This window comes from Ovis canadensis, chromosome 15 (genome assembly GCF_042477335.2).
Source record: "Ovis canadensis isolate MfBH-ARS-UI-01 breed Bighorn chromosome 15, ARS-UI_OviCan_v2, whole genome shotgun sequence".
NCBI classification, from domain to species: domain Eukaryota; kingdom Metazoa; phylum Chordata; class Mammalia; order Artiodactyla; family Bovidae; genus Ovis; species Ovis canadensis.
The window spans coordinates 5,917,056-5,933,124 of NC_091259.1; positions in this window are offsets into that span (position 1 = coordinate 5,917,056).

Below are 16,069 nucleotides of genomic sequence, written 5' to 3' on the forward strand. Positions count from 1 at the left end.
CATGAAAGGCCAGTCCCTATGCGAGTTCCCCGGGGGCCTCTCGGGATTCCTCTCCCGTCGATGCCGGGGCCTAAGACCTTGTGTGGAGTCGGGGCCGGAACCTGAGGATTCCTCTCCAGGGCTGACATGGATCTTGGGGTACTTCTGGAGTCTTCCCAGGGGAGTCAGTCCTCGTCTCGAATGCGGGCATGCACTTGCGCTTTCCTCCAGAGCGGTAGCAGCAGTGTCACGCAGTCCGCCGCGTGGATCAAAGGATCTATGGTTTTCCCTCGAGTCTTTCCCACGAGGCTTTCCCACGAGGCTTTCCCACAGGGCTGTCCCACGTGCACACGTGGTGGGAGTCGATCCTCGGCTTGAACGTCAAGGCAGTGAAGGGAAAACAGGTTCCTCTGGAATGGACTTACACATCTGGGGGACTCTTGGAATGGTGGCATGACCTTGGAGTTCCTCTCGCCTTTCCTGTGGAGAGCGCCTCCTCTTGAGATGCGACGGGAACGCCGGGAATTCTTTCCCTACGAAACATGGAAAGGATCCCTCATCTCGAGCTAGGAGGCGGAAACGGGGCTCCCCTGGATGTGTGCGGGAACCCACGTGCTTCCTCTCTAGTGGAGACGGGTATGTCGGGGAACTTCTTGAGTTGCAGCAATGGTGTGAAGGACCCTTTGGAAGTTCCAGTGGTTAGATGTGATTGGCCTCGAGAAGCCTCAGCGGAAATGGGCCTCATCTCGCCTGGAGGGCAAAACCTCCTGGATTTTCTCGAGTTGCGGCAGGTGCTCTCGACTTACGACGGGGACCTCAGGGAAACGCTCTGGTGGCCTCAGGAAAGGCCAGTCCCCATGCGAGTTCCTCGGGGGCCTCTCGGGATTCCTCTCCCGTCGATGCCGGGGCCTAAGACCTTGTGTGGACTCGGGGCCGGAACCTGAGGATTCCTCTCCAGTGCTGACATGGATTTTGGGGTACTTCTGGAGTCTCCCCAGGGGAGTCAGTCCTCGTCTCGAATGCGGGCATGCACTTGCGCTTTCCTCCAGAGCGGTAGCAGCAGTGTCACGCAGTCCGCCGCGTGGATCAAAGGATCTATGGTTTTCCCTCGAGTCTTTCCAACGAGGCTTTCCCACGAGGTTTTCCCACAGGGCTGTCCCACGTGCACACGTGGTGGGAGTCGATCCTCGGCTTGAACGTCAAGGCAGTGCAGGGAAAACAGGTTCCTCTGGAATGGACTGACACATCTGGGGGACTCTTGGAATGGTGTCACGACCCTGGAGTTCCTCTCGCCTTTCCTGTTGAGAGCGCCTCCTCTTGAGATGCGACTGGAACGCCGGGAAGTCTTTCCCTACGAAACAGGGAAGGATCCATCATCTCGAGCTAGGAGGCGGAAACGGGGCTCCCCTGGATGTGTGAGGGACACCACGTGCTTCCTCTCGAATGGAGACGGGTATGTCGGGGAACTTCTTGAGTTGCAGCAATGGTGTGAAGGACCCTTTGGAAGTTCCAGTTGTTAGATGTGATTAGCCTCGAGAAGCCTCAGCGGAAATGGGCCTCATCTCGCCTGGAGGGCAAAACCTCCTGGATTTTCTCGAGTTGCGGCAGGTGCTCTCGACTTACGACGGGGACTTCAGGGACCCGCTCTGGTGGCCTCAGGAAAGGCCAGTCCCCATGCGAGTTCCTCGGGGGCCTCTCGGGATTCCTCTCCCGTCGATGCCGGGGCCTAAGACCTTGTGTGGAGTCGGGGCCGGAACCTGAGGATTCCTCTCCAGTGCTGACATGGATCTTGGGGTACTTCTGGAGTCTCCCCAGGGGAGTCAGTCCTCGTCTCGAATGCGGGCATGCACTTGCGCTTTCCTCCAGAGCGGTAGCAGCAGTGTCACGCAGTCCGCCACGTGGATCAAAGGATCTATGGTTTTCCCTCGAGTCTTTCCCACGAGGCTTTCCCACGAGGCTTTCCCACAGGGCTGTCCCACGTGCACACGTGGTGGGAGTCGATCCTCGGCTTGAACGTCAAGGCAGTGCAGGGAAAACAGGTTCCTCTGGAATGGACTGACACATCTGGGGGACTCTTGGAATGGTGGCACGACCCTGGAGTTCCTCTCGCCATTCCTGTGGAGAGCGCCTCCTCTTGAGATGCGACGGGAATGCCGGGAATTCTTTCCCTACGAAACAGGGAAAGGATCCCTCATCTCGAGCTAGGAGGCGGAAACGGGGCTCCCCTGGATGTGTGCGGGACACCACGTGCTTCCTCTCGAGTGGAGACGGGTATGTCGGGGAACTTCTTGAGTTGCAGCAAGGGTGTGAAGGACCCTTTGGAAGTTCCAGTGGTTAGATGTGATTGGCCTCGAGAAGCCTCAGCGGAAATGGGCCTCATCTCGCCTGGAGGGCAAAACCTCCTGGATTTTCTCGAGTTGCGGCAGGTGCTCTCGACTTACGACGGGGACCTCAGGGACCCGCTCTGGTGGCCTCAGGAAAGGCCAGTCCCCATGGGAGTTCCTCGGGGGCCTCTCGGGATTCCTCTCCCGTCGATGCCGGGGCCTAAGACCCTGTGTGGAGTCGGGGCTGAAACCAGAGGATTCCTCTCCAGTGCTGACATTGATCTTGGGGTACTTCTGGAGTCTCCCCAGGGGAGTCAGTCCTCGTCTCCAATGCGGACATGCACTTGCGCTTTCCTCCAGAGCGGTAGCAGCAGTGTCACGCAGTCCGCCGCGTGGATCAAAGGATCTGTGGTTTTCCCTCGAGTCTTTCCCACGAGGCTTTCCCACGAGGCTTTCCCACAGGGCTGTCCCACGTGCACACGTGGTGGGAGTCGATCCTCGGCTTGAACGTCAAGGCAGTGAAGGGAAAACAGGTTCCTCTGGAATGGACTGACACATCTGGGGGACTCTTGGAATGGTGTCACGACCCTGGAGTTCCTCTCGCCTTTCCTGTGGAGAGCGCCTCCTCTTGAGATGCGACGGGAACGCCGGGAATTCTTTCCCTACGAAACAGGGAAAGGATCCCTCATCTCGAGCTAGCAGGCGGAAACGGGGCTCCCCTGCATGTGTGCGGGACCCCACGTCCTTCCTCTCGAGTGGAGACGGGTAGGTCGGGGACCTTCTTGAGTTGCAGCAAGGGTGTGAAAGACCCTTTGGAAGTTCCAGTGGTTAGATGTGATTGGCCTCGATAAGCCTCAGCGGAAATGGGCCTCATCTCGCCTGGAGGGCAAAACCTCCTGGATTTTCTCGAGTTGCGGCAGGTGCTCTCGACTTACGACGAGGACCTCAGGGACCCGCTCTGGTGGCCTCAGGAAAGGCCAGTCCCCATGCGAGTTCCTCTGGGGATTTCTCTCCCGTCGATGCCTGGGCCTAAGACCTTGTGTGGAGTCGGGGCCGGAACCTGAGGATTCCTCTCCAGTGCTGACATGGATCTTGGGGTACTTCTGGAGTCTCCCCAGGGGAGTCAGTCCTCGTCTCGAATGCGGGCATGCACTTGCGCTTTCCTCCAGAGCGGTAGCAGCAGTGTCACGCAGTCCGCCGCATGGATCAAAGGATCTATGGTTTTCCCTCGAGTCTTTCCCACGAGGCTTTCCCACGAGGCTTTCCCACAGGGCTGTCCCACGTGCACACGTGGTGGGAGTCGATCCTCGGCTTGAACGTCAAGGCAGTGCAGGGAAAACAGGTTCCTCTGGAATGGACTGATACATCTGGGGGACTCTTGGAATGGTGGCACGACCCTGGAGTTCCTCTCGCCTTTCCTGTGGAGAGCGCCTCCTCTTGAGATGCGACGGGAACGCCGGGAATTCTTTCCGTACGAAACAGGGAAAGGATCCCTCATCTCGAGCTAGGAGGCGGAAACGGGGCTCCCCTGGATGTGGGCGGGACACCACGTACTTCCTCTCGAGTGGAGACGGGTATGTCGGGGAACTTCTTGAGTTGCAGCAAGGGTGTGAAGGACCATTTGGAAGTTCCAGTGGTTAGACGTGATTAGACTCGAGAAGCCTCAGCGGAAATGGGCCTCATCTCGCCTGGAGGGCAAAACCTCCTGGATTTTCTCGAGTTGCGGCAGGTGCTCTCGACTTACGACGGGGACCTCAGGGACCCGCTCTGGTGGCCTCAGGAAAGGCCAGTCCCCATGCGAGTTCCTCGGGGCCTCTCGGGATTCCTCTCCCGTCGATGCCGGGGCCTAAGACCTTGTGTGGAGTCGGGGCCGGAACCTGAGGATTCCTCTCCAGTGCTGACATGGATCTTGGGGTACTTCTGGAGTCTCCCCAGGGGAGTCAGTCCTCGTCTCGAATGCGGGCATGCACTTGCGCTTTCCTCCAGAGTGGTAGCAGCAGTGTCACGCAGTCCGCCGCGTGGATCAAAGGATCTGTGGTTTTCCCTCGAGTCTTTCCCACGAGGCTTTCCCACGAGGCTTTCCCACAGGGCTGTCCCACGTGCACACGTGGTGGGAGTCGATCCTCGGCTTGAACTTCAAGGCAGTGAAGGGAAAACAGGTTCCTCTGGAATGGACTGAGACATCTGGGGGACTCTTGGAATGGTGTCACGACCCTGGAGTTCCTCTCGCCTTTCCTGTGGAGAGCGCCTCCTCTTGAGATGCGACGGGAACGCCGGGAATTCTTTCCCTACGAAACAGGGAAAGGATCCCTCATCTCGAGCTAGGAAGCGGAAACGGGGCTCCCCTGGATGTGTGCGGGACCCCACCTGCTTCCTCTCGAGTGGAGACGGGTATGTCGGGGAACTTCTTGAGTTGCAGCAAGGGTGTGAAGGACCCTTTGGAAGTTCCAGTGGTTAGACGTGATTAGCCTCGAGAAGCCTCAGCGGAAATGGGCCTCATCTCGCCTGGAGGGCAAAACCTCCTGGATTTCCTCGAGTTGCGGCAGGTGCTCTCGACTTACCACGGGGACCTCAGGGACCCGCTCTGGTGGCCTCAGGAAAGGCCAGTCCCCATGCGAGTTCCTCGGGGGCCTCTCGGGATTCCTCTCCCGTCGATGCCGGGGCCTAAGACCTTGTGTGGAGTCGGGGCCGGAACCTGAGGATTCCTCTCCAGTGCTGACATGGATCTTGGGGTACTTCTGGAGGCTCCCCAGGGGAGTCAGTCCTCGTGTCGAATGTGGGCATGCACTTGCGCTTTCCTCCAGAGTGGTAGCAGCAGTGTCATGCAGTCCTCCGCGTGGATCAAAGGATCTATGGTTTTCCCTCGAGTCTTTCCCACGAGGCTTTCCCACGAGGCTTTCCCACAGGGCTGTCCCACGTGCACACGTGGTGGGAGTCGATCCTCGGCTTGAACGTCAAGGCAGTGCAGGGAAAACAGGTTCCTCTGGAATGGACTGACACATCTGGGGGACTCTTGGAATGGTGGCACGACCCTGGAGTTCCTCTGGCCGTTCCTGTGGAGAGCGCCTCCTCTTGAGATGCGACGGGAACGCCGGGAATTCTTTCCCTACGAAACAGGGAAAGGATCCCTCATCTCGAGCTAGGAGGCGGAAACGGGGCTCCCCTGGGTGTGTGTGGGACACCACGTGCTTCCTCTCGAGTGGAGACGGGTATGTCGGGGAACTTCTTGAGTTGCAGCAAGGGTGTGAATGACCCTTTGGAAGTTCCAGTGGTTAGATGTGATTAGCCTCGAGAAGCCTCAGCGGAAATGGGCCTCATCTCGCCTGGAGGGCAAAACCTCCTGGATTTTCTCGAGTTGCGGAAGGTGCTCTCGACTTACGACGGGGACCTCAGGGAACCGCTCTGGTGGCCTCAGGAAAGGCCAGTCCCCATGCGAGTTCCTCGGCGGCCTCTCGGGATTCCTCTCCCGTCGATGCCGGGGCCTAAGACCTTGTGTGGAGTCGGGGCCGGAACCTGAGGATTCCTCTCCAGTGCTGACATGGATCTTGGGGTACTTCTGGAGTCTCCCCAGGGGAGTCAGTCCTCGTCTCGAATGCGGGCATGCACTTGCGCTTTCCTCCAGAGTTGTAGCAGCAGTGTCACGCAGTCTGCCGCGTGGATCAAAGGATCTATGGTTTTCCCTCGAGTCTTTCCCACGAGGCTTTCCCACGAAGCTTTCCCACAGGGCTGTCCCACCTGCACAAGTGGTGGGAGTCGATCCTCGGCTTGAACGTCAAGGAAGTGCAGGGAAAACAGGTTCCTCTGGAATGGACTGACACATCTGGGGGACTCTTGGAATGGTGGCACGACCCTGGAGTTCCTCTCGCCTTTCCTGTGGAGAGCGCCTCCTCTTGAGATGCGACGGGAATGCCGGGAATTCTTTCCCTACGAAACAGGGAAAGGATCCCTCATCTCGAGCTAGGAGGCGGAAACGGGGCTCCCCTGGATGTGTGCGGGACCCACGTGCTTCCTCTCAAGTGGAGAAGGGTATGTCGGGGAACTTCTTGAGGTGCAGCAAGGGTGTGAAGGACCCTTTGGAAGTTCCAGTGGTTAGATGTGATTAGCCTCGAGAAGCCTCAGCGGAATTGGGCCTCATCTCGCCTGGAGGGCAAAACCTCCTGGATTTTCTCGAGTTGCGGCAGGTGCTATCGACTTACGATGGGGACCTCAGGGACCCGCTCTGGTGGCCTCAGGAAAGGCCAGTCCCCATGCGAGTTCCTCGGGGGCCTCTCGGGATTTCTCTCCCGTCGATGCCGGGGCCTAAGACCTTGTGTGGAGTCGGGGCCGGAACCTGAGGATTCCTCTCCAGTGCTGACATGGATCTTGGGGTATTTCTGGAGTCTCCCCAGGGGAGTCAGTCCTCGTCTCGAATGTGGGCATGCACTTACGCTTTCCTCCAGAGCGGTAGCAGCAGTGTCACGCAGTCCTCCGTGTGGATTAAAGGATCTATGGTTTTCCCTCGAGTCTTTCCCACGAGGCTTTCCCACGAGGCTTTCCCACAGGGCTGTCCCACGTGCACACGTGGTGGGATTCGATCCTCGGCTTGAACGTCAAGGCAGTGCAGGGAAAACAGGTTCCTCTGGAATGGACTGACACATCTGGGCATCTCTTGGAATGGTGGCACAACCCTGGAGTTCCTCTCTCCTTTCCTGTGGAGAGCGCCTCCTCTTGAGATGCGACGGGAACGCCGGGAATTCTTTCCCTACGAAACAGGGAAAGGATCCCTCATCTCGAGCTAGGAGGCGGAAACGGGGCTCTCCTGGATGTGTGCGGGACCCACGTGCTTCCTCTCGAGTGGAGACGGGTATGTCGGGGAACTTCTTGAGTTGCAGCAAGGTTGTGAAGGACCCTTTGGAAGTTCCAGGGTTTAGACGTGATTAGCCTCGAGAAGCCTCAGCGGAAATGGGCCTCATCTCGCCTGGAGAGCAAAACCTCCTGGATTTCCTCGAGTTGCGGCAGGTGCTCTCGACTTACGACGGGGACCTCAGGGACCCGCTCTGGTGGCCTCAGGAAAGGCCAGTCCCCATGCGAGTTCCTCGGGGGCCTCTCGGGATTCCTCTCCCGTCGATGCCGGGGCCTAAGACCTTGTGTGGAGTCGGGGCCGGAACCTGAGGATTCCTCTCCAGTGCTGACATGGATCTTGGAGTACTTCTGGAGTCTCCCCAGGGGAGTCAGTCCTCGTCTCGAATGCGGGCATGCACTTGCGCTTTCCTCCAGAGCGGTAGCAGCAGTGTCACGCAGTCCGCCGCCAGGATCAAAGGATCTATGGTTTTCCCTCGAGTCTTTCCCACGAGGCTTTCCCACGAGGCTTTCCCACAGGGCTGTCCCACGTGCACACGTGGTGGGAGTCGATCCTCGGCTTGAACGTCAAGGCAGTGCAGGGAAAACAGGTTCCTCTGGAATGGACTGACACATCTGGTGGACTCTTGGAATGGTGGCATGACCCTGGAGTTCCTCTCTCCTTTCCTGTGGAGAGCGCCTCCTCTTGAGATGCGACGGGAACGCCGGGAATTCTTTCCCTACGAAACAGGGAAAGGATCCCTCATCTCGAGCTAGGAGGCGGACACGGGGCTCCCCTGGATGTGTGCGGGACACCACGTGCTTCCTCTCGAGTGCAGACGGGTATGTCGGGGAACTTCTTGAGTTGCAGCAAGGGTGTGAAGGACCCTTTGGATGTTCCAGTTGTTAGATGTGATTGGCCTCGAGAAGCTTCAGCGGAAATGGGCCTCATCTCGCCTGGAGGGCAAAACCTCCTGGATTTCCTCGAGTTGCGGCAGGTGCTCTCGACTTCCGACGGGGACCTCAGGGACCCGCTCTGGTGGCCTCAGGAAAGGCCAGTCCCCATGCGAGTTCCTCGGGGGCCTCTCGGGATTCCTCTCCCGTCGATGCCGGGGCCTAAGACCTTGTGTGGAGTCGGGGCCGGAACCTGAGGATTCCTCTCCAGTGCTGACATGGATCTTGGGGTACTTCTGGAGTCTCCCCAGGGGAGTCAGTCCTCGTCTCGAATGCGGGCATGCACTTGCGTTTTCCTCCAGAGCGGTAGCAGCAGTGTCACGCAGTCCGCCGTGTGGATCAAAGGGTCTATGGTTTTCCCTCGAGTCTTTCCCACGAGGCTTTCCCACGAGGCTTTCCCACAGGGCTGTCCCACGTGCACACGTGGTGGGAGTCGATCCTCGGCTTGAACGTCAAGGCAGTGCAGGGAAAACAGGTTCCTCTGGAATGGACTGACACATCTGGGGGACTCTTGGAATGGTGTCACGACCCTGGAGTTCCTCTCGCCTTTCCTGTGGAGAGCGCCTCCTCTTGAGAAGCGACGGGAACGCCGGAATTCTTTCCCTACGAAACAGGGAAAGGATCCCTCATCTCGAGCTAGGAGGCGGAAACGGGGCTCCCCTGGATGTGTGCGGGACCCACGTGCGTCCTATCGAGTCGAGACGGGTATGTCGGGGAACATCTTGATTTGCAGCAAGGGTGTGAAGGACCCTTTGGAAGTTCCAGTGGTTAGACTTGATTAGCCTCGAGAGGCCTCAGCGGAAATGGGCCTCATCTCGCCTGGAGGGCAAAACCTCCTGGATTTTCTCGAGTTGCGGCAGGTGCTCTCGACTTACGACGGGGACCTCAGGGACCCGCTCTGGTGGCCTCAGGAAAGGCCAGTCCCCATGCGAGTTCCTCGGGGGCCTCTCGGGATTCCTCTCCCGTCGATGCCGGGGCCTAAGACCTTGTGTGGAGTCGGGGCCGGAACCTGAGGATTCCTCTCCAGTGCTGACATGGATCTTGGGGTACTTCTGGAGTCTCCCCAGGGGAGTCAGTCCTCGTCTCGAATGCGGGCATGCACTTGCGCTTTCCTCCAGAGCGGTATCAGCAGTGTCACGCAGTCCGCCGCGTGGATCAAAGGATCTATGGTTTTCCCTCGAGTCTTTCCCACGAGGCTTTCCCACGAGGCTTTCCCACAGGGCTGTCCCACGTGCACACGTGGTGGGAGTCGATCCTCGGCTTGAACGTCAAGGCAGTGCAGGGAAAACAGGTTCCTCTGGAATGGACTGACACATCTGGGGGACTCTTGGAATGGTGGCACGACCCTGGAGTTCCTCTCGCCTTTCCTGTGGAGAGCGCCTCCTCTTGAGATGCGACGGGAACGCCGGGAATTCTTTCCCTACGAAACAGGGAAAGGATCCCTCATCTCGAGCTAGGAGGCGGACACGGGGCTCCCCTGGATGTGTGCGGGACACCACGTGCTTCCTCTCGAGTGCAGACGGGTATGTCGGGGAACTTCTTGAGTTGCAGCAAGGGTGTGAAGGACCCTTTGGAAGTTCCAGTTGTTAGATGTGATTGGCCTCGAGAAGCTTCAGCGGAAATGGGCCTCATCTCGCCTGGAGGGCAAAACCTCCTGGATTTTCTCGAGTTGCGGCAGGTGCTCTCGACTTCCGACGGGGACCTCAGGGACCCGCTCTGGTGGCCTCAGGAAAGGCCAGTCCCCATGCGAGTTCCTCGGGGGCCTCTCGGGATTCCTCTCCCGTCGATGCCGGGGCCTAAGACCTTGTGTGGAGTCGGGGCCGAACCTGAGGATTCCTCTCCAGTGCTGACATGGATCTTGGGGTACTTCTGGAGTCTCCCCAGGGGAGTCAGTCCTCGTCTCGAATGCGGGCATGCACTTGCGCTTTCCTCCAGAGCGGTAGCAGCAGTGTCACGCAGTCCGCCGCGTGGATCAAAGGGTCTATGGTTTTCCCTCGAGTCTTTCCCACGAGGCTTTCCCACGAGGCTTTCCCACAGGGCTGTCCCACGTGCACACGTGGTGGGAGTCGATCCTCGGCTTGAACGTCAAGGCAGTGCAGGGAAAACAGGTTCCTCTGGAATGGACTGACACATCTGGGGGACTCTTGGAATGGTGTCACGACCCTGGAGTTCCTCTCGCCTTTCCTGTGGAGAGCGCCTCCTCTTGAGAAGCGACGGGAACGCCGGAATTCTTTCCCTACGAAACAGGGAAAGGATCCCTCATCTCGAGCTAGGAGGCGGAAACGGGGCTCCCCTGGATGTGTGCGGGACCCACGTGCTTCCTATCGAGTGGAGACGGGTATGTCGGGGAACATCTTGAGTTGCAGCAAGGGTGTGAAGGACCCTTTGGAAGTTCCAGTGGTTAGACTTGATTAGCCTCGAGAGGCCTCAGCGGAAATGGGCCTCATCTCGCCTGGAGGGCAAAACCTCCTGGATTTTCTCGAGTTGCGGCAGGTGCTCTCGACTTACGACGGGGACCTCAGGGACCCGCTCTGGTGGCCTCAGGAAAGGCCAGTCCCCATGCGAGTTCCTCGGGGGCCTCTCGGGATTCCTCTCCCGTCGATGCCGGGGCCTAAGATCTTGTGTGGAGTCGGGGCCGGAACCTGAGGATTCCTCTCCAGTGCTGACATGGATCTTGGGGTACTTCTGGAGTCTCCCCAGGGGAGTCAGTCCTCGTCTCGAATGCGGGCATGCACTTGCGCTTTCCTCCAGAGCGGTAGCAGCAGTGTCACGCAGTCTGCCGCGTGGATCAAAGGATCTATGGTTTTCCCTCGAGTCTTTCCCACGAGGCTTTCCCACGAGGCTTTCCCACAGGGCTGTCCCAAGTGCACACGTGGTGGGAGTCGATCCTCGGCTTGAACGTCAAGGCAGTGCAGGGAAAACAGGTTCCTCTGGAATGGACTGACACATCTGGGGGACTCTTGGAATGGTGGCACGACCCTGGAGTTCCTCTCGCCTTTCCTGTGGAGAGCGCCTCCTCTTGAGATGCGACGGGAACGCCGGGAATTCTTTCCCTACGAAACAGGGAAAGGATCCCTCATCTCGAGCTAGGAGGCGGAAACGGGGCTCCCCTGGATGTGTGCGGGACCCCACGTGCTTCCTCTCGAGTGGAGACGGGTATGTCGGGGAACTTCTTGAGTTGCAGCAAGGGTGTGAAGGACCCTTTGGAAGTTCCAGTGGTTAGATGTGATTGGCCTCGAGAAGCCTCAGCGGAAATGGGCCTCATCTCGCCTGGAGGGCAAAACCTCCTGGATTTTCTCGAGTTTCGGCAGGTGCTCTCGAATTACGACGGGGACCTCAGGGAACCGCTCTGGTGGCCTCAGGAAAGGCCATTCCCCATGCGAGTTCCTCGGCGGCCTCTCGGGATTCCTCTCCCGTCAATGCCGGGGCCTAAGACCTTGTGTGGAGTCGGGGCCGGAACCTGAGGATTCCTCTCCAGTGCTGACATGGATCTTGGGGTACTTCTGGAGTCCCCCCAGGGGAGTCAGTCCTCGTCTCGAATGCGGGCATGCACTTGCACTTTCCTCCAGAGCGGTAGCAGCAGTGTCACGCAGTCCGCCGCGTGGATCAAAGGATCTATGGTTTTCCCTCGAGTCTTTCCCACGAGGCTTTCCCACGAGGCTTCCCCACAGGGCTGTCCCACGTGCACACGTGGTGGGAGTCGATCCTCGGCTTGAACGTCAAGGCAGTGCAGGGAAAACAGGTTCCTCTGGAATGGACTGACACATCTGGGGGACTCTTGGAATGGTGTCACGACCCTGGAGTTCCTCTCGCCTTTCCTGTGGAGAGCGCCTCCTCTTGAGATGCGACGGGAACGCCGGGAATTCTTTCCCTACGAAACAGGGAAAGAATCCCTCATCTCGAGCTAGGAGGCGGAAACGGGTCTCCCCTGGATGAGTGCGGGACACCACGTGCTTCCTCTCGAGTGGAGACGGGTATGTCGGGGAACTTCTTGAGTTGCAGCAAGGGTGTGAAGGACCCTTTGGAAGTTCCAGTGGTTAGATGTGATTGGCCTCGAGAAGCCTCAGCGGAAATTGGCCTCATCTCGCCTGGAGGGCAAAACCTCCTGGATTTTCTCGAGTTGCGGCAGGTGCTCTCGACTTACGACGGGGACCTCAGGGACCCGCTCTGGTGGCCTCAGGAAAGGCCAGTCCCCATGCGAGTTCCTCGGGGGCCTCTCGGGATTCCTCTCCCGTCGATGCCGGGGCCTAAGACCTTGTGTGGAGTCGGGGCCGGAACCTAAGTATTCCTCTCCAGTGTTGACATGGATCTTGGGGTACTTCTGGAGTCTCCCCAGGGGAGTCAGTCCTCGTCTCGAATGCGGGCATGCACTTGCGCTTTCCTCCAGAGCGGTAGCAGCAGTGTCACGCAGTCCGCCGCGTGGATCAAAGGATCTATGTTTTTCCCTCGAGTCTTTCCCACGAGGCTTTCCCACGAGGCTTTCCCACAGGGCTGTCCCACGTGCACACGTGGTGGGAGTCGATCCTCGGCTTGAACGTCAAGGCAGTGCAGGGAAAACAGGTTCCTCTGGAATGGACTGACACATCTGGGGGACTCTTGGAATGGTGTCACGACCCTGGAGTTCCTCTCGCCTTTCCTGTGGAGAGTGCCTCCTCTTGAGATGCGACGGGAACGCCGGGAATTCTTTCCCTACGAAACAGGGAAAGGATCCCTCATCTCGAGCTAGGAGGCGGAAACGGGGCTCCCCTGGATGTGTGCGGGACCCCACGTGCTTCCTCTCGAGTGGAGACGGGTATGTCGGGGAACTTCTTGAGTTGCAGCAATGGTGTGAAGGACCCTTTGGAAGTTCCAGTGGTTAGATGTGATTGGCCTCGAGAAACCTCAGCGGAAATGGGCCTCATCTCGCCTGGAGGGCAAAACCTCCTGGATTTTCTAGAGTTGCGGCAGGTGCTCTCGACTTACGACGGAGACCTCAGGGAACCGCTCTGGTGGCCTCAGGAAAGGCCAGTCCCCATGCGAGTTCCTCTGGGGCGTCTCGGGATTCCTCTCCCGTCGATGCCGGGGCCTAAGACCTTGTGTGGAGTCGGGGCCGGAACCTGAGGATTCCTCTCCATTGCTGACATGGATCTTGGGGTACTTCTGGAGTCTCCCCAGGGGAGTCAGTCCTCCTCTGGAATGCGGGCATGCATTGCGCTTTCCTCCAGAGCGGTAGCAGCAGTGTCACGCAGTCCGCCGCGTGGATCAAAGGATCTATGGTTTTCCCTCGAGTCTTTCCCACGAGGCTTTCCCACGAGGCTTTCCCACAGGGCTGTCCCACCTGCACACGTGGTGGGAGTCGATCCTCGGCTTGAACGTCAAGGCAGTGCAGGGAAAACAGGTTCCTCTGGAATGGACTGACACATCTGGGGGACTCTTGGAATGGTGGCACGACCCTGGAGTTCCTCTCGCCTTTCCTGTGGAGAGCGCCTCCTCTTGAGATGCGACGGGAACGCCGGGAATTCTTTCCCTACGAAACAGGGAAAGGATCCCTCATCTCGAGCTAGCAGGCGGAAACGGGGCTTCCCTGGATGTGTGCGGGACACCACGTGCTTCCTCTCGAGTGGAGACGGGTATGTCGGGGAACTTCTTGAGTTGCAGCAAGGGTGTGAAGGACCCTTTGGAAGTTCCAGTGGTTAGATGTGATTGGCCTCGAGAAGCCTCAGCGGAAATGGGCCTCATCTCGCCTGGAGGTCAAAACCTCCTGGATTTTCTCGAGTTGCGGCAGGTGCTCTCGACTTACGACGGGGACCTCAGGGACCCCCTCTGGTGGCCTCAGGAAAGGCCAGTCCCCATGCGAGTTCCTTGGGGGCCTCTCGGGATTCCTCTAACTTCGATGCCGGGGCCTAAGACCTTGTGTGGAGTCGGGGCCGGAACCTGAGGATTCCTCTCCAGTGCTGACATGGATCTTGGGGTACTTCTGGAGTCTCCCCAGGGGAGTCAGTCCTCGTCTCGAATGCGGGCATGCACTTGCGCTTTCCTCCAGAGCGGTAGCAGCAGTGTCATGCAGTCCGCCGCGTGAATCAAAGGATCTATGGTTTTCCCTCGAGTCTTTCCCACGAGGCTTTCCCACGAGGCTTTCCCACAGGGCTGTCCCACATGCACACGTGGTGGGAGTCGATCCTCGGCTTGAACGTCAAGGCAGTGCAGGGAAAACAGGTTCCTCTGGAATGGACTGATACATCTGGGGGACTCTTGGAATGGTGTCACGACCCTGGAGTTCCTCTCGCCTTTCCTGTGGAGAGCGCCTCCTCTTGAGATGCGACGGGAAGCCGGGAATTCTTTCCCTACGAAACAGTGAAAGGATCCCTCATCTCGAGCTAGGAGGCGGAAACGGGGCTCCCCTGGATGTGTGCGGGACCCACGTGCTTCCTCTCGAGTGGAGACGGGTATGTCGGGGAACTTCTTGAGTTGCAGCAAGGTTGTGAAGGACCCTTTGGAAGTTCCAGTGGTTAGATGTGATTGGCCTCGAGAAGCCTCAGCGGAAATGGGCCTCATCTCGCCTGGAGGGCAAAACCTCCTGGATTTTCTCGAGTTGCGGCAGGTGCTCTCGACTTACGACGGGGACCTCAGGGACCCGCTCTGGTGGCCTCAGGAAAGGCCAGTCCCCATGCGAGTTCCTCGGGGGCCTCTCGGGATTCCTCTCCCGTCGATGCCGGGGCCTAAGACCTTGTGTGGATTCGGGGCCGGAACCTGAGGATTCCTCTCCAGTGCTGACATGAATCTTGGGGTACTTCTGGAGTCTCCCCAGAGGAGTCAGTCCTCGTCTTGAATGCGGGCATGCAATTGCGCTTTCCTCCAGAGCGGTAGCAGCATTGTCACGCAGTCCGCCGCGTGGATCAAAGGATCTATGGTTTTCCCTCGAGTCTTTCCCACGAGGCTTTCCCACGAGGCTTTCCCACAGGGCTGTCCCACGTGCACACGTGGTGGGAGTCGATCCTCGGCTTGAACGTCAAGGCAGTGCAGGGAAAACAGGTTCCTCTGGAATGGGCTGACACATCTGAGGGACTCTTGGAATGGTGGCACGATCCTGGAGTTCCTCTCGCCTTTCCTGTGGAGAGCGCCTCCTCTTGAGATGCGACGGGAACCCCGGGAATTCTTTCCCTAAGAAACAGGGAAAGGATCCCTCATCTCGAGCTACGAGGCGGAAACGGGGCTCCCCTGGATGTGTGCGGGACCTCACGTGCTTCCTCTCGAGTGGAGACGGGTATGTCGGGGAACTTCTTGAGTTGCAGCAATGGTGTGAAGGACCCTTTGGAAGTTCCAGTGGTTAGATGTGATTGGCCTCGAGAAGCCTCAGCGGAAATGGGCCTCATCTCGCCTGGAGGGCAAAACCTCCTGGATTTTCTAGAGTTGCGGCAGGTGCTCTCGACTTACGACGGAGACCTCAGGGATCCGCTCTGGTGGCCTCAGGAAAGGCCAGTCCCCATGCGAGTTCCTCGGGGGCGTCTCGGGATTCCTCTCCCGTCGATGCCGGGGCCTAAGACCTTGTGTGGAGTCGGGGCCGGAACCTGAGGATTCCTCTCCAGTGCTGACATGGATCTTGGGGTACTTCTGGAGTCTCCCCAGGGGAGTCAGTCCTCGTCTGAAATGCGGGCATGCATTGCGCTTTCCTCCAGAGCGGTAGCAGCAGTGTCACGCAGTCCGCCGCGTGGATCAAAGGATCTATGGTTTTCCCTCGAGTCTTTCCCACGAGGCTTTCCCACGAGGCTTTCCCACAGGGCTGTCCCACGTGCACACGTGGTGGGAGTCGATCCTCGGCTTGAACGTCAAGGCAGTGCAGGGAAAACAGGTTCCTCTGGAATGGACTGACACATCTGGGGGACTCTTGGAATGGTGGCACGACCCTGGAGTTCCTCTCGCCTTTCCAATGGAGAGCGCCTCCTCTTGAGATGCGACGGGAATGCCGGGAATTCTTTCCCTACGAAACAGGGAAAGGATCCCTCATCTCGAGCTAG